The sequence below is a fragment of the Apium graveolens genome, chromosome 2, assembly GCF_009905375.1.
Source record: "Apium graveolens cultivar Ventura chromosome 2, ASM990537v1, whole genome shotgun sequence".
NCBI classification, from domain to species: domain Eukaryota; kingdom Viridiplantae; phylum Streptophyta; class Magnoliopsida; order Apiales; family Apiaceae; genus Apium; species Apium graveolens.
The window spans coordinates 226,732,840-226,752,653 of record NC_133648.1 but is presented as its reverse complement, the minus strand read 5'-3'; the positions used below and the strand labels follow the sequence as shown (position 1 = coordinate 226,752,653).

Below are 19,814 nucleotides of genomic sequence, written 5' to 3'. Positions count from 1 at the left end.
AAGCATCAGAGATTCCATCAGGATTTAATATTAGAACTTGACTATTATCAGTTTTTAACAGTCATCAGAATATGGATTCTATACTAAAAAAGTAAATGTTTCTATCTGTGATTCTTCATACAAATACTGACTTGTTTCTTCAGAGTTTAATCATCAGAACTTCCATCAGAACTTGTCCTCAGAATTTATGCAAATGACACTTAACTGTTTGTCAAAAACAACTTAATCACCACAGTAATTTTCATCATTCATATGGAGTGAGAGTGTGTGCATTTATCAAAATATCAGATAAAGATTAAAGTCTGTTAAACTTCAGTACATCTTAGAAATAAGGCATAACTAAGAAAAGTGCTAAAAATCTGTCATTAATAATGAAGTCTACTATAGGATAAATTTGTGCATGAGTCCACCTCAACTGTTTGTGCTCATTTTATGCGTCTTTTAGAATTCTTTTTCACAGTGGCTTCTCAGTGTAAATGAGTCACAACTGCTATTAGAATTTATGCTATTATCAGAGTATTTCTCCAGTAATCAGAGAATGTGAAAAGTCACCAAGAAAAATTTATTTGTTTTTCTAATGCATATTACTTAATACCAGTAATGCACTTGGATCTTCCCTTCCACATATTTACTCTAGATCTCAAAGGAGTACCTGACTTTAATTTTCTTTTCTTTTCTTTTCTTTTGATAAGTGAGGCTTATCAGCATTTAGTTTATCCTTAAGATTTACTGACATCATAATTTGACAGATAAGAAGTAAGAATCTAGTTTGTGACTTAGTAATAAGATACGCAAAGTAAATTTGACTAAGCTCAAAATCAGAATTTTCTTGTGTTATTGAATTTCCACATAAACAACTAATTCAAACATGGGATTTCTAGTATGTTAAAGACTACTAGGTCAGCATCTAGCACAGTAATCCTCATTGGATTGAATAGTCACAGACCATTCAAATCACTATCTGAGTACATAGATCCACATCAGATAACAATCAGCATTTAATGTATTTCAATTTAAGTACAGATTACATGAAGATAAGACAATCTGTAAATACTGATCATACAGTCTGATGCATGAGAACAAAAACTAAGCAGATTTTGAGAAAGAACCTGAAACCATTCCAAGTTCATTTACCACTCTTGTAAAAGTAGCTTCACATAGTGGTTTTGTGAAGATATCTGCTAGTTGTTGATCTGTTGGAACAAAATATAATTCCACTGTACCTTCCATCACATGTTCCCTTATGAAATGGTACATAATGCTGATGTGCTTTGTCATTGAGTGTTGAACTGGATTACCTGTCATAGCAATAGCACTTTGATTATCACAGTAAATAGGTATTTTAGAAAATATTAGGAATAAATTCTGTAACTCTTGAACCAGAAATTCTTGCTTTATCTCTGATGGTCTTCAATATGAAGTTTGACCATCTCCTGGTAATATCAGACTTTAACTCTAAAAGGTAATGAAAGAATTGAAGTTCTTTCAGTGACTTGTTCAGCACATCTGATTCTAACATCTGATATGTCGTTCCATCTTCAAGAAATAGAATCATATTTTCCTTGACATTGTGCTTGTCATGAGCATCTAGTACCACTTGAACATAGATAACCTTATCAAGGTGTTTCTGTGTAACATCTTCAAGAGGTCTGTCAGTCAATAGAATTGGATCTCTAGTAGCAACTTCAACTCCTGTCTAAATCTTTGCTTCATCAGAACCTAGTCCAGCCCTGTCTCTTGGTTCTCTAGCATTTAACCCAATAGTCATGAAATCATACAACAACTGGCTTTTCTTTGGATCTGATGGTTTGACATTTTTCCACAGAAGTTTTTTTTATCAGCTAGTTCCATTTTGTCTAAATCAACTTGAGCACTGTCAGAGGTTGGCTTGATGACTTTATCAGAACTTACGGTTTCTGTTGTAGCTTGATGTTCTTAACTCTAAACAACTTGAGCCTTATCAGAGGTTGTCTTTAATTCTTCAGAAATCTTCCTTTTCTTCAGAGTTTGAACATCTTCATCTTCAGCAAGTGTGTCATCAGTAACTTGAACCATTTTGCACACTGGCTTCATCAGGATTTGAGGAATTTTCTTCTCTAGTGGCTTGATTTGTTCATCAATTTTTCCTTTCCCTTTGTCTTTGGGATCAATCTTAGATTGTGATCTTGTTTTGGGCTTTGATGCCTCAGTATTTGACTTCTCCTTGATCACAATGCCTTTTACCTTAGGCCTTGGAGGTTTCTTTGCAACAGAAGCTTTTGCCTTTAGATTTTTCTTTTCAGCTTTAAATCTAGCTTCTTCCACCTTTAGATTTTCAAAATCTATTCCTGGATTATGCTTCAGAAATAATCTTCTAGAAATTTCCTCATCAAGTGTCTGAATCTTGGGATCCTTGTAGTAGACAGTAGTCTGGTTTCCCCTGAGCTTCAAAGTTTGCATAAACCTTTGAGAATCTTGACTTCTACCTTGTATCAGAACATCATGCTTTGTCATCAGATTTTGCTCATCAGAACTTGATATCAGATTTTCAGTTTCAGTACTTGCTATCACATTTTGAGTTTGAGCAGCTTCAGAACTTATCTTCTTTTGAGTAGAAGATTTGCATGCTTCAGTAATTAGTTTCCTTGAAGAAACCTTGCTGCTTTGCCCTTTCCTTTGAACTTGACCTCTACCCTTACTAGGGTTTCCCTGGTCATCAGCTTCATCATCTTTCTTCTTCAGTATTTGATCATTAGAGCATTTGGACTTAACTATCTTCTCTCCCTTTTTGGAATCATCTGATAGTAGGAGTGAGAGAAGAAGTTCCACTAAAGATTAAATATCATTCAATTGAGCCTGTTGAGAAGTTTGATTAGCCAGGACCTCAGAAATTTAGGCCTGTTGCTTCTCTTGAGCTTTCTCAATTGCTTCTACCTTTTCAGAAATAGGTCTATTAAACATCTTTTTATCAAGCTTGGTCTCCATATCTAGCTTTTCAGCTTTTTCAAGAAGCTTATCAACCTTTTCTTGAGTTTGTGAGTGTAGACCTTGAGGGTTCTTGGTAGATAGAGCAGTGATCTTGAGCTGTGTCTTGACATCAGAATTTATCACAGCTCATCAGCTTTAGCAATGTGCTCTGTCAGAACTTTAGAGCTTGGAATGAAATCAGTTTCATTGCACTTCTTGGTCCACTCTACTCCTTTACGAGTTTCATCCCAAGGTACAGGAGCATCCTGTTCAACAAATTTCTTGACCAATGCTTCCTTTTCAAGTACAGGAGCTGGAGTATGTACTGAGACACTATCTCCAGAGCTTGATGAAGACTCATTATCCTCTGATAACACAACAGAGTATGAGGCTATAGGAGTTTATGCTTTATCTTCATCTAAATTCTGACCTTTAGGTTCTTGATCCAAAATTGGTGTAGATGGTATCTCAGCATCAGCATTTAAGATTGGAGAATTTGTTGGAGACGTCTGAGCTGATGTAGGTGGAGCTTCCAAATAAATAACATTTGGTATATGCAGATTGTGAATATCTATTTCAAAATTTGTAGCTTGTTCTTCAGCATCTCTTTAGCTTTAATAGGAGAGACAGGAGGTGTTGGCACAGTATCTTGAGCTTGAGTAGGGGATGGCAGAGCTTCAATTACAACAGGTTCTGATGAGATCAGAGATTCCTGATCCCCTTCCTCAGCTTCAATTGAATCTTCAGATATAGGCTTGGAATTATACCTCTTTGCCCTCATTTTCTTCAATCGCCTTGCCAATAAAGGAGTTTCTTTAGCAACATCAGAACTTACGGTTCTCTTTCTTTTCAAGAAATCAGAATCATGAGCTGCAATTTCTTTCTGAGAAGTGACATTCTCAGCTTCAACTTCTTTCTGAAAAATCATATTTTCAGCTTCAACAGTCACAGGTTCTGATGCATGAACCTGTAATGGCTCCTCTTCACTATCAGATTCATCCCTGAGAATCATTTTCCTTCTCTTTTGTGGAGGTTGAGGAACATACTTTGTCCTCTTAGATTTGGAAGATGAAGGTCTGATTGTATGCGCTGATGGTTGAGGTTGAGGTGACTATGTTGGTTTGAAATATGTCCCGATGGTAGGTTGTGGTTGTGGTTGAGAAGTGGTTGGTCGTGCAGTGGTAGGAGGTTCTGATGGAGGTTGGGATGGTTGGACATCAGGATATAGAGCAGTGTATGTGGATGGGTCAGAGTTTACCAAAAACTATTTGACAGATTGTGGGATTTGGAGGGTTCTCAAAATAGTTTTCTTATTATCAGCAGATAATAAGTCAGTAAATGCTCTCTTTGCTAGCTTAAATGGTTCAATTAACTCACTCGATCGTTGGGGTGTATCAGCACAACAAGAACTATACATAAGCTGACAGAATCTAGCAAAATATACAGTGTTTCTATCTTCTATCATCCTATCCCCAATAAAGCCTAAAACAACATTTGCATAATCAAAATGAGTTTGATTTATGAGAGCATACCCGATTTGTTGACTGAGAATTGGGATTGCATCAAAATTTGAACACTTATTTGCAAAAGTCCTAGTGATGCAGTCGAAGAAGAAACTCCATTCCCTTCTTATGTGGGGTCTCTTCAACTGTCCCAGCTTCGCCAGAGTCTTTTCATAGCCCAGATTGGCCACTAGTTGTTGAAGAACTGGCTCTTCAACTGTTGAATATGTGCAGTTCTCTGGCAGATGGAGTGCTTGTCAAACTGTGGCCAAGGTCACCACATGGGCATCCTCCCCTGTTATAATTACAATACTTGGTGATCCATTGGCACCACCATCATCATACACGCCTGACCTCCACAACTCCAGCACTTGAGTTACTGAGAATGTGTCTGGTTGGGTCAGTGCATAACCTATCTCGGAGTTAGCGAGAAAGTCATAAATGAAATGAAGATCTGATGGGGCTTCACTCTTGCTAAGAATAGCCAAGTAATTGTTGGGGACAAACTTCGCTCCATTGAAAATAATGTCTTTTGGTGCCATTTCTGTAAGAAATAAGTGAGAAAATATATTGTGCACAAGGTGTTTGATAAAAGTCCTGTATGAAAAAGCTTCATAGAATATTAGAGAGAGAGAGAGAGAATAAGAGAGATTAAGAATAGAAAAGTAGGTAAAAGATTAGAAAATCTTTTAACTCCCATATATATACTCTCTCCACTCAACAGTCCTTTTTAGAAGTAAAACTGACACCTGTACACTTGTCAGCCAATAAATAGTTAAAGCAGAGTTAGTGGGCACGGGAAATAAGCAATAATTAACGTGCGCATGCAGTTTTCAAGACAAACACATTTACCACTAACCCAAATATTTATGACTGTTTTTATCTCACCTAATTATATTCTGATTAATTATGACCGTTACAGAATTTACCACAAATAAGTCAAGTGAGGAATAATGCCACGTAAGCATCAAAGATTCCATCAGGATTTAATATCAGAACTTGACTATTATCAGTTTTTAACTGTCATCAGAATATGGCTTCTATACTAAAAAAGTGAATGTTTGTATATGTGATTCTTCATACAAATACTGACTTGTTTCTTCAGAGTTTAATCATCAGAACTTCCATCAGAACTTGTCCTCAGAATTTATGCAAATGACACTTAACTGTTTGTCAAAAACAACTTAATCACCACAGTAATTTTCATCATTCATATGGATTGAGAGTGTGTGCATTTATCAAAATATCAGATAAATATTAAAGTCTGTTAAACTTCAGTACATCTTAGAAATAAGGCATAACTAAGAAAAGTGCTAAAAATCTGTCATTAATAATGAAGTCTACTATAGGATAAATTTGTGCATGAGTCAACCTCAACTGTTTGTGCTCATTTTATACATCTTTTAGAATTCTTTTTCACAGTGGTTTCTCAGTGTAAATGAGTCACAACTACTATCACAATTTATGCTATTATTAGAGTATTTCTCCAGTAATCAGAGAATGTGAAAAGTCACCAAGAATTTTTTTTTTCTAATGCATATTACTTAATACCAGCAATGCACTTGGGTCTTCCCTTCCACATATTTACTCTAGATCTCAAAGGAGTACCTGACTTTAATTTTCTTTTCTTTTCTTTTGATAAGTGAGGCTTATCAGCATTTAGTTTATCCTTAAGATTTACTGACATCAGAATTTGACAGATAAGAAGCAAGAATATAGTTTGTGACTTAATAATAAGATACGCAAAGTAAATTTGACTAAGCTCAAAATCAGATTTTTCTTGTGTTAATGAATTTCCACATAAACAACTAATTCAAATATGGGATTTCTAGTATGTTAAAGACTACTAGGTCAGCATCTAGCACAGTAATCCTCATTGGATTTAATAGTCACAGAACATTCAAATCACTATCAGAGTACATAGATCCACATCAGATAAGAATCAGGATTTAATGTATTTCAATTTAAGTACAGATTACATGAAGATAAGACAATCTACAAACACTGATCATACAGTCTGATGCATGAGTACAAAAACTAAGCAGATTTAGAGAAAGAACCTGAAACCATTCCAAGTTCATTTACCACTCTTGTAAAAGTAGCTTCACATAGTGGTTTTATGAAGATATCTGATAGTTGTTGATCTGTTGGAACAAAATATAATTCCACTCTACCTTCCATCACATGTTCCCTTATGAAATGGTACATAATGCTGATGTGCTTTGTCATTGAGTGTTGAACTGGATTACCTGTCATAGCAATAGCACTTTGATTATCACAGTAAATAGGTATTTTAGAGAATTCTAACCCATAATCCAGTAACTGATTCTTCATCCAAAGAATCTGTGCACAACAGCTTCCTGCAGTAATATATTCTGCTTCTCCAGTTGATGTGAAAATTGATTTATGTTTCTTACTAAACCAAGAAACTAATCTGCCTCCAAGAAATTGGTAGCATCCACTAGTGCTTTTCCTGTCTATTTTGCATCCTGCAAAATCTGTATATGAGTAACCTATTAGCTTAAAATCTGATTCTCTAGGATACCAAAATCCTAGATCAGTTGTACCCTTGAGGTACTTGAAAATTCTTTTCACAGCTATTAGATGAGGTTCTCTTGGATCAGCCTGAAATCTTGCACAAAGACAGGTAGCATACATGATATCAGGTCTACTTGTAGTTAAATAGAGTAAATAGCCAATCATACCTCTGTAGTTAGTATTATCTACTAATGAACCAGTATCTTTATCTAACTTGATTTTAGTGGCCATGGGAATGGATGCAGTTGAACAGTCTTGCATTCCAAATTTCTTGAATAAATTTCTGGTGTACTTGGATTGACAGATAAAAGTACCTTCTTCATTTTGCTTGACTTGAAGTCCCAGAAAATAACTAAGTTCTCCCATCATACTCATTTGATATCTTGACTGCATTACCTTTGCAAACCTTTCACAAAGTTTGGCATTTGTAGAACCAAATATGATATCATCAGCATATATCTGTACCAAAAGTAAGTCCTCTCCATGGTTGAGGTAGAACAGTATTTTATCAATTGTGCCTTTGTGAAATCCATTTTCCAGAAGGAATTGAGCTAAAGTCTCATACCATGCTCTTGGAGCTTGCTGAAGGCCATAAAGTTCTTTGTCAAGCATGTATACATGATTTGGAAGTTTTGAATCTACAAAGCCTGGAGGTTGTTCAACATACACCTCTTCTTCCAATTCTCCATTGAGAAAAGCACTTTTCACATCCATTTGAAAGACTTTAAACTTTTTGTGAGTAGCATAAGACAAAAAGATTCTCATGGCTTCTAATCTAGCAACTAGTGCAAATGTTTCTCCAATAATTAAGTCAGGTTTATGTGATTTGGTCCACTTCCTTGCATATGGAAATTGACTTCTAGAACTGGATCCTCCCCCATGATCTATGCTATCTCCATAAGCATTTTCTGATGCTCCCATGTAATTATGCTCTATGAGACTTCAGAATTTGAGTTGGATCCTTTAGGACTTGAAGTATCAGAGTTTCCAGAATTATCAGAATTTGGCTCATCAGAACTTGATGAATCAGAACTTGAAGAGCTAGAGACAGGTTCTGATGCTTCTTGAGAGTCTTGAGTTGTGGTGGGATCTTTAGCTAGCTCCTCTGGACAGTGCATTTTTCTTTGGAGTTGTTACCACAGTTTCAATGAAATCAGAATTTAACCCGTCAGAACTTACAGGTTCAGAGTTTAAGTCATCAGAATTCACAGAATCAGAATTTAAGTCTTTATTTTCAAATCTCAGCTAATCATGATCATTGAAATCTTCAAGTTCAGTAATCTTCTTATCATCAAAAGATACATTGATATATTCCATGACAACCCTTGTTCTTAAATTGTAGACTCTTAAAGCTTTTGTGGAAAGTGGATATCCAACAAAAATTCCTTCATCGGCTTTTAGATCAAATTTTGACAGCTGTTCAGGATGAGTCTTAAGAACAAAACACTCACATCCAAATACATGAAAGTATTTCAGATTTGGCTTCTTTTTCTTCACCATCTTATATGGTGTTTTTCCATGCTTGTTTATGAGTGTAGCATTATGTGTAAAACAAGTAAAACAAGCAGTCTGCACAGCTTCAGCCCAAAAGTAGGTTGGTAGCTTTGCTTCATCAAGCATAGTTTGTGCAGCTTCAATGATAGTCCTGTTCTTTCTTTCTACAACTCCATTTTGCTGTGGAATTCCAGGTACAGAAAATTCCTGTTTGATTCCATGCTCTTTGCAGAACTCTTCCATAATTGAATTCTTGAACTCAGTGCCATTATCACTTCTTATAATTTTAACAGAATCTTTGACCAACTTATCTAGCTGAATGACATGATCACTTAGAGTAGATGCAGTTTCAGTCTTCTTATGCAAGAAATACACCCAAGTGTACCTTGTGAACTCATCCACTATAACCATAGCACAATTCTTCTTTGCAATAGACATGACATTGATTGGACCAAATAGATCAACATGCAGTAGGTAATAAGGCTCAAGAATTGAAGATTTAGTTTTGCTCTTGAAAGAAGATTTTATTTGTTTTGCCTTTTGACATAAATCACAAAGGCCATCAGGAGAAAATACTGATTTTGGCAGTCCTCTCACAAGATCTTTCTTTACAAGCTCATTTATGTTGTTGAAATTTAAATGAGAGAGTCTTTTATGCCAATTCCAGCTTTCTTCAATTGATGCTTTACTCAACAGACAGATTGCAGAACCATCATTACTTGTTAAAAGTCTGGCTTCATAAATGTTACCATGACTGTAACCTTTCAGAACCACTTTGCCTATAGAATTGCTTACAACTTCACAGTGTTCTTCAAAGAAATCCACATGATAATCTCCATCATAGGTTTGACTCACACTTAGCAGATTGTGTTTAAGTCATGAGACAAGAGCTACTGTTTGAATGATGACATTCCCAAGATTGATATTTCCATATCCCAGAGTTTTTCCGATGTTGCCATCTCCATAAGAAACTCCTGGGCCAGCTTTCTCCACAAAGTCTAATAGCAGGGCTTTATTTCCAGTCATATTTCCTGAACATCCACTGTCCAATACTAGAATATCTTTCCTGTTGCCCTGCAATCTCAAAGACCACTAATGATTAGTTTTAAGGACCCAGACTTGCTTAGATCCTTTGGACTTTTTAAGTTTGTTAGCATTTGTAGCGGATTTAGTTTCAGAGTTTATGCTAAAATACTGTTTATCAGAACTTATATCAGACTTTGCATCAGACTTTACACTAGAAGGAATTAAAGTAACTTTCTTCAATGAAGGTTTTATTTGATAATAATCATAGTACAAACTATGATATTCCTTACAAGTATAAATGGAATTCCATAAACTACCACAATGAAAACACGGATTTTGTGGCTTAAACCTAATAGAATGACTCTTAACTCTTGATCTGGGAGGTAAAGAGTTTATATTCTTATTCTTCCTATAAAAAGAAGCAAGATGATTAGTGTTTCCACAGTTATAGCATTTCTTTCTAGGAGCATTAGGAACAGGCATATAATTGTTGCTTTTTCCATTCCTATTTTTCCTAGCTTCCTTTACCTTGTTGACATTCCTAATCTCTTTCAGCTTATGATTAAGCTGCTTTCTTGTCATTAAGCCAATGTTGACTTCAGCTGGTTTATCCTGTTTTAATTTGTCAGAAGTTGACTTATACTTAACTTCTGTCACATAATCTTTCATCTTTTCAGAATCAGACTTTACAGTTTTAGCAACAAACTTAACAGGACTTACCTTTGGATAAGCAGTCTGTTTAACAACAATTAGGTTAATTTGTTCAGTTCCTTTTTCACTTTTATCATCTCCATAACCTAAGCCCTCTTTCCAATTTCCACTACTTAACAAATTCTGAGTTGTTCTTCCAGAGTTAGTCCAAGTCTCGATAATCTCTCTTTCTTTTTTTAACTTAGTTTTTACAGATTTATTCAATTTTAGCAATTCATCTCTAACATAAAAAGCATCATCTCTTTCTTTCTGAGTTTGATGGAATATAACTAACTCTTTTTCTAAATAATCATTCCTTTTTTAAAAGCAAGATTTTCAGAAGTTAATCTTTCACATGTTAAAGCTTAATCTCTTTAACTAATAAACATGGTTTTAAATATAATCTCAACTCAGTAATATCATCAGTATGAAAGGCTTAAGTTGTTTGAGGTACCTTCAATTCAGCAGTTTCAAGATTGCTTTCAACATTTTCCATCAAGGCATAGTTCACCTCATATTCAGAATCTGAAGTGTCTGTCCAGCTTTTCTTCTTTGTGACAAGTGCCTTGCCTTTGTCACTTTTTCCTTTCTTGCAGTTAGGAGATATGTGGCCTCTTTCACCACAGTTATAGCATTTGACATTTGAGTTGTCTCCTCTGCCATACTTTTCTCCCTTGCCTTCAGACTTTCTGAACCCTTTCTTATCAAAACTTCCACTTTTCCTGGAAAACTTCTTGCCTTTCATGAATTTTCTGTAAGCTATCTTTGTGAGACCCTTTACCATAAGAGCACACAATTTCATCATCTCTTCATCAGCATCTATTCCAGGTAAACTTTCAGTTTCTGAATCATCATCATCAGAATATGATGACTCTGAATTAGACTTTATGATGAGAGCCTTTCCTTTGCCCCTTTTTGAGGTAGCCATTTTAGGAGATTCCTCCTCAGCCTTAAGAGCAATTGTCCTTGACTTTCTTCCATGCCTCTCGCTCCTTTGATCCATCTCAAGTTCATAAGTCTTGAGCATACCATAAATTTCATCAAGAGTGGTTTCAGTAAGGTCATAGTTGTCTCTTATGGTAGTAGACTTCAAATCCCAATTTTCAGGAAGAGCTAAAAGGATTTTTAGATTTGAATCTTCAAGATCATATTCCCTGTCCACCAGTGACAGATCATTCAAGAGTTTGACAAACCTGTCATATAAGTCAGTTAAAGACTCATCAGCTTTTGAGTCAAAGTGCTCATACTCTTGAGTGAGTATAGTCCTCCTGTTTTTCTTGATTGCATCAGTTCCCTGGCATCTTGTCTCCAGAGCTTCCCATATCTCCTTTGCAGCCTTGCAATGTATTACCCTATTTGACATGACATTATCAATGTCACTATGCAGTAAATGCCTTACCTTTGCATCCTTGGCAATAGATGAGATGTCTTCACCTGTGTACTCACCTTTCTCCTTTGGTATGGTCTTTGCTGGTTGATCAGCAACTACAACAGAGAGCTTGGTTGGCTTATGTGGTCCTTCATTAATTCTGTCAAGGTATTCTGGATCTGTAGCTTCCAGAAACATAGCCATCTTCACTTTCCATATGGGATACTCAGAAGATCTCAGTATGGGAACCCTGATAGTCTCATATCGATTGTGGGTTTGAGTCTTTTAAGTTTCTTCAGTTTTGATGGGCTTGGTTGGGGTTGTACTTCTTCAGACATGATTGTATGGATCTTTATTGTATGTGTGTTAATAGATAAGCTCTGATACCAATTGTTAGGTCACACAACATTGTAGAAGGGGGTTGAATATAGTGTTACTACAATCAAATCTATTTTGAACACAAGTAACAGTAAATAGATATATTCAGTATGATTAACTCTGTTATAATGGAACTATTCTCTCTCAGTGATGAACAACTATCACTAAGATCTGCTAGGTTATAATGTATAATCTTCTCGATAATGATAACACATATTGTGTAAACCCAACATCTGTGTTTATATGGTACATAATTACAAGATAACTTCTAATTGATATGGAATATAATTCTGTCTCCTAAAATATATCAATCAGATATCTTCTACAAGTCTTCCAGTCTTCTAACTCTTTCCATGCATATCTTCTTTTGTTTTAGTCTCAATCTTCTACTATAAATCAGCTTCCTTCCTTATATGAAAGTCCTCCCGCACTTAAGTTCTGATATGACCTTAAGTTCTGATATGAAGTTCTGACTTCCAGTAAGTCCTGATTCCGGTAAGTCCTGATTTGTCCTATTGTTAAGTTTTGAAAAAAACTAAACACAAATCATATTAGACATGACATCTCAAATATATCTAACAAGGTCGATTAATCTCTTCAATCTATCTCTATAGATATTGATCCCTAATATATAGGTAGCATCGCTTAATTCTTTTATCGAGAAATTATTTATCAACCAAATCTTAACACCCTATGGAGAAGGTATGTCATTCTCTATCTGTTATATGTCATCTACATATAATACTAGGAATGTCACATGGCTCCCACTAACCTTCTTGCAAACACTTGGTTCATCTTCGTTTTGAATAAAGCCAAACCCTTTGACTGTTTCTTCAAAATGAATATCCATCTCCATGAGGTTTGTTTCAATCTATAAATAGATAGAAGCAACTTATAGACCACACTACTAAAAAAAGTAGAATAGACATCGCCTTTTATACATCGGTTGCTGTTGGCACCGATGTAAAAAGTATTTTTCACATTGGTTTTGTCCAACCGATGTCTTTGTGTATGATAGACATCAGGTTTTTCAAACCATTCGATGTTATACATCTATTTTTTTAAAAAAAAACAGCGCGCCTCCTCCCTGTTTCCCCCCGTAGCCAAATGATTCAATCCCTCTTAAAAATTTCCCCCATTTTTTCCTTGGGAAAATTTTAAGAAATCTTACCCCCTCTTTTGAAATCTACACATTATTAAATTATAATTAAAAATTAAAATACATATAGATGCAACATCTCTTAAAACATGAAACATAAATCAAATATATCAAAAACTCTTCTCTATCTACTCGACTGAAGAACAACCCATCTCAACCGTACGCAACTGTGCTCAATTGTACTCATCTCTCTCTCTCTCTCTCTCTCTGTCTCTCTCTCTCTCTCTCGACCGCTCTCTCTCTCTCTCTCTGTGCTCTCATCGAATTTTGAAAAGGTCGTCGAAATTTGTTCAAGTCGGAGTTTAAAGCTTAAATTGGAGTATAAAGATCAAGTCGGAGGTAAAAGCTAAGTCGGAGGTCAATGTTTGAATTGGGTAAACTTTAAACTCTAATTTTTAAATTTGGGTTTTCAAATTAAAACCCTAATTTTTTGATTTATTGATAAATATTAAAATTTGGGGGTTTTTGCTTTGATTGTGATCGGGGTTTAATTTTATTAGATTATAAAATTGGGTAGCTCTATTATGAAATTGGGGTTTATGGTTTCATAGATGAGGTGTTTGGTTTTGTGTGTATTAATGATTGTAGACTTATGTTTATGTGATTTCTTGTAGGGAGTTTGATGGTTGGGAATGGAAAGGCTGCTGTTGGGATTGGGAGAACACGAAGGGCGCTGAGTGCGATCAATCAGAACTTTGGAGGGGCTGCACCATACCCTAGTCTTAATCAGAACTTTAGCTTCTCAGTTGATAGAAGTACAGATGCATATGGAATATACAAACTGGAATTTCAATTTGTTGAAGGAATGGACTGCACCAAAACCTCCATGGTTCAATGGTCTTGTGGTTTCTTTTGTCTGTTGGCATGGGTTATTGTCATCTCTCCCATTCTAGTTCTCATCATATGGGGTTGATGGTTGATTGTAATATTGGGTCGAGATATTATTGGTTTGACAGTGATCATGGTCGGGATAGCCCTTCTTTTGGCGTTCTATTTGATGATGTTGTGGTGGAGAACACAATGGAAAAGCTCAAGTATGTTTCTTTTTGAAATGTCCTTAAACTCAATTATTAAATATCTTTTTATACTTTTGTTTTTGGGTAGAAAGGCAGGGTTTTGGCAGAATCTGTGCCCTGATACTTACACTACTTTTTCGACTCAAGCTTCCAAAATGTTACCAAAAGAAGAGTAGTATCCACTAGGAAACAAGACTAGGATTTGTAGTTACTTTTAGATATGAATATGTATGTTCATATTAAGTTTTGAGTATTCTCTTTGCTAATGTCAATTATTCCCATCTCTCAGTCATTTGCATGCTGACTATAGCTTAAATATTCATGTTGTATGCATTTTAGAACTCGGCCATATCTTAAGTTACTTTTGACTTCTGAACTTTCTTAAGATATTTAGTAATATCTATTCAGACATGTTAATGAAGTAAAAGCTGTTGATGGAAAGAATAATTGAATGGGAATTAAGAAACATAATCTGTGGGAGATAGTTTACTGTAAATTAATCTTGCAAAGTTGTTTTAGTAGATATATCATGCTGAAAATGGCACACGATGTAGCCTGTAGCACACAATCTCTTACATCAGATCATTAATTGATAAAGAGTATGCTGGTGAAACCAAGCATTCTGTTTTTTATAACTCAAGTTTCTCAATAAGAACACAGATGAGATGAGTATCTGATTTTGCTAGCTTTATGCTTATTTTTTAAATACTGTTTTCTTTAGTGGGTCCAGTGATAAAAGTATTTTTCATCCATTGCTTTCTCTTGGTTCAATGCTTTGTGCACTCAGTTAGATCTCCCTTAAATATGTATGTATAATTTCCATAAAGTTTTTCTCTATTCTAGACCAAATTCTCCCTTAAATTCTTTGTAGACCAAATATTTCCATTAAATACCAAAGTTATGTTTCAACGCAGTATAATTTCTCTATCTTCAATGTAACTGACATATTTAATTGTTTTTGGTCACTTACCACATACTTTCTTTGCAGGGGCTGTTGATGTACTTCTTCTTTTATCCGTTGCCCTTCTTTGTGCATATGAAATTTGTGTCGTGTATATGACTGCAGGCAAGAGTGTATCTGAGCGATATTCACCTTCAGGCTTCTTCTTTGGTGTGTCTGCGATTGCTTTAGCGATCAACATGCTCTTTATTTGCAAAATGGTCATTAATGGTAAATTTGCTACTTTAATCTATGATTTACTCGATCTGCTTTGCTTCCTTACCCTCCTTTTTGGTGTGACATCTGCATATTATATTTTATTCATCACCTGGTATTCTAGTAGATGACAAATAAGTAGTTGCTGCTCCATTCTGTCATTTGGATGGACATCTTATTCCATTATTTCATTGTATGTTAATTTTTTTAAATTGTAACAGGGAATGGCTTAGATGTGGATGAATATGTTCGAAGGTCATATAAATTTGCTTACTCTGATTGTATTGAAATGGGTCATGTTGCTAGCTTACCTGAACCACCAGATCCCAATGAGTTGTATCCTCGACAATAAAGAAGGCAAGTATAGTAACTTCTTTTTATGCTCACAATGGTTGTGCTATATGCCTGTATTTGAAGAAGTCTATTATCTTTGTAGTATGGTGTGTGTCCCAATATTTTAGATTACATTGACCTTCACATATCAGTTGGTCTCATTTCCAAATGCATACTTACATCAACTTCATTGACTTCAATTTTATCATGTAGTTCATTAATTAAATCCAACTTTACATCTTCAAGGTCCATGCATTTTAGTATTCTTTATTCATAAATGTTATATATTGTTTTTTGCTTCCTCAATTAGTTTGTGTTTTACAGAGCTTTACATTTGGGTCTCCTATATTGTGGCTCATTGTTGGTACTAGTTGTTTATTCCATCTTATATGGTTTGACCGCAAAAAAGTCTTAGTGGCTAGGGGCTATTACGTCGGCAGCTGTCATTATTCTTGGTATCCACTTCATAGATTGCTTTCAGCTCCCCAACACTCTTCATTTTGTATAACTGAAAATCATTTGTATTCTTCTTTACTTTCAGATTGGAACATGGGGGCATGTTTGTACGGATTTCAGCTTCTTCAAAGTCATGTTGCATTTACATATGTGATAAGTTATGTGTGAATATGAATCTCTGTATTCACGCCAAAAATTCTAATCTACACTAAGGTGATTTTATTGTGGCAACATTGAGACATCACGTCGTATTCTTCTACTATGATTTTCAGATTGGCATATCTATATGGGCATGTTGTTGTTGACTACTTCCTCCATTTCCTTCATATTTGTTTAAGTTCTTCCTCCAAACCTTATATAAATAAATAGTATGAGTGCACGCAAGTAGGCCTGTAATTTGAAGGTTATGTGCTAGAAGGGAATTTGGACGATAAATGCTTGTTCATCCTGCATTTTTTATCGAAGAAGCTTAAACATTACTTTTCATTTGAGAAAGGAAGGATTAACGAAGATGGGACTTCTAAGTCTTTTTGTTGCTTCTTCAATGCCGGTGCTCAAGGTGCTTTTGGTGACTGTTGTTGGTTCATTTCTTGCACTTGATAAAGTCAATATTTTGTCTGAGGATGCGCAAAAGCATATAAACACTGTAAGACACAATCTACTGCACTTAAATCATGTGCATGTTTCATATTAAGAGATTCATATGGCGTGAATGCAGAGATTCATATGCATGCAATATTTTTGAGGTAAATTCGATACTTATCGTCTTTCTTAAACTTTTGATGATGTAAAGTGTTTCTCACTATCGATATTTATCTTAACTAATTATCTACTGTCTAATATCACATAGGATCATAAAAGTTTGGTTAATGATGTGTCATGGCACTCAAAGAATGAAAGCTCGTTCGGCTTTGTTGGAAATGACTGTCGGTTAATGATTTGGGATCTACGAGCAACCACACCACAATAATCTATTGATGTTCATGAGAAAGAGGTTTGACAAATTTCAAGAGTTTTCCGTATGTGTTTAATAATCTTTTTATGCTACTTGCTTAACCACATGTTATTTGTAATTAATCCTCAGGTCTGTCAAAAACTTATTGTCATCATACGGGACCAGAGGCTACAGGAGCTTTACTAAGAAGTGGGGAGATGCAGAAGAACATGCATTCCTCAAATGATATTTTACATGGTATTTTCGGTATCGAGTCAAATTCTTTGTATAGACAGTACCAGAATAGATGGATAGATATGTGTAGTACTTGATGTTTGGATTAGATGAATCTGTTGTACCGGATGTTTGAACATTGGTTGTTAGATTTATAGATAACTGGTATTATGCATCAATTGGTTTTGGTAGTTCATTGGTTTGAAAAAATTTTGTCATCTATATTTTAAAATTGTGCATTAATAAAACAGGTACAAACATCATTTTAGTGGAAAATGGTGTTTGTCAAAACTTAATACATCAGTTTTAGTTGAACATTGACATCAGTAATACTAATTAAAACCGATGTCAAATAACAAAACCAAAAAAATCTTAAAATAGAAAACCGATGTTATTAAGCTTTATAGACATCGGTTTGTCACCAATAGATATCGGTTTGAAATAAAGAAATGATGTCAAAAGTTATGTTTACATCGGTTTATCTTGAAAACCGTTGTTACTGGTATTAGTAACATCAGTTTAATGGGTAAATGGAAATATTTTGCTCATCTCATATATGTTTAAATTGATAAAAATATCATATTATGATAATATATGAAGATTAGATATGCATTAGAAGTTTAACATCTTTAAAAACTGATGTTATATGTCTTCTTTAACATCAATTTAAAACCGATGTTAAATGGGGGGTCTTTAAAATCACCCACGAAGACATCGGATTTTTTTGTTCATAGACATCGATTTTTAGCCAATGTCTAATTTACTTTTTCTAGTAATGCCATATTAGCAAACTTTGGATCGACAAAACCCTCAGGTTGTATCATATATACATCTTTATCAAGGCTCCTATATAAGAATGCGGTTTTGACATCCATTTTCCAAATCTCATAGTCAAATTAAGCAGCTATTACTAAAAAATCTTGATGGATTTGACCACGGTAACTGGTGAAAAAGTCTCAACAAAGTCTATTCCATGAATTTGTTTGAAACCTTTTTCCACTAGTTGCGCTTTTTAGGTCTATACTTTACCATCCATGTTGGTTTTCTTCTTGAAAACCCACTTGCACCCTATAGGTTTTACCCCTTTAAGTGGATCAACTAAAGTCAAAACTTTATTTTGATGCATGGATTCAAGGAGTTGTTCTTAGAGAATTATTTTCCTCAGTTTGTTCAGGACCAAATGGAATTGAAGTTTCTAGAGTTGAAGCAGGGGAATATGTCAGTAGCAGATTATGAAAGTAAGTTAGAGGATTTGTCTAGGTTTGTGCCATCATATGTGGATACAAACAGGAAGAAAGCTAAGAGATTTCATCAAGGTCTTAAGCCATGGATCAGAGGGAAGGTACCTATATTTGAATTGGATACATATAAGGCAGTAGTGCAGAAAGCTATGATTGCAGAGACGGAGAGTGAAATGTCACAGAAAGAGAAGGAGAGTAAGAAAATGAAGTTTTAGGGAAATGAAGGATAGTCGTAAGCAGGGAAGTTTCCAAACTTTGGTAGCCATAAGAAAGGAATGTTACAGGAAGGAATTTTAATTTTAAGAAGCAAAATATAGGAAATGAAGGACAAGTTAACCGTCCAGCCATTGGAAATCATTCAATTGAGCAAAGGCTAGCTTTACTAGAGTGCCAGGTATATGGAAAGAAACATGGAGGAGTTTGCATTAAGTTGAATGTGGTATGTTATAGATGCAACCAGAAAGGGTACTGTTCAAGGGAGTGCCAGAATTAACAGCCAGAGAGCCATCGAATAAGGATCAACCTATGAAGAATTAAGCAAACAAGGTTCCAGCAATTGGGTTTATATATTTCAAGTGTGGAAAGCCAGGTCATTTAGCGAAGTATTGCAAAACACCATTCCCAGTCAGTAATGCGCTGAGAATCATGGTATTTACTCCAATAGTGAATGATCCTCTAAGAGCTAGAGTATATGATATGTCGGTGAAGGATGCTATTCAGGACACTGATGTAGCGGCAGGTACGCTTACGGTGAACTCTTTATATGCTAAAGTGTTAGTAGATTTGGGAGCAACTTGATCATTTATTTCTCAAGATTTTGTTGTTAAGTTCAATTGCCCAGTTGAATTCTTAAATGAAATTATGATTATAGAATTGGAAAATCAAGAGCGTGTATATGTAAACCAAGTGTGTACCAATTATAAGATTGAGATTTCTAGAAATAAGATTGGTGTTGATTTGATACCGTTTAAGTTAGGAGAATTCGACGTTATTCTAGGAATGGAATCGCTATATAAGCATGAAGCTTGGGTAGACTGTCTTAATAAGAAGGTAATTTTGAAGATGCCAGATGAGAAAGTAGTGACGTTTAGAGGTCAAAGGCAAACAAAGAAGTTTTTATCGATGATTCAAGCTAGAAAGTTACTGCGACAAGTTTGCGAGAATTATATCGCTTATGTAGTAGATAGAAGTTAGGAACCAGCAAAACTTGAAGATATTCCACTTGTCAATGAGTTTCCAGACGAGTTACCAGGACTTCCTTCAGATAGAGAAATTGAGTTTACAATCGACTTAGCACCTTGAAAAAAACCTGTGTCTGAGGCCCCATACAGGATGATGCCAT

The 19,814-nt window shown here is 35.1% G+C and overlaps 1 pseudogene; it reads left to right on the top strand.

The window, feature by feature from the left end:
- The window catches only part of LOC141697180 (calpain-type cysteine protease DEK1-like), a 40,490-nt pseudogene extending 24,259 nt beyond the window's left edge, over positions 1-16,231 (top strand).
- Positions 16,232-19,814: the final 3,583 nt, after the last annotated feature.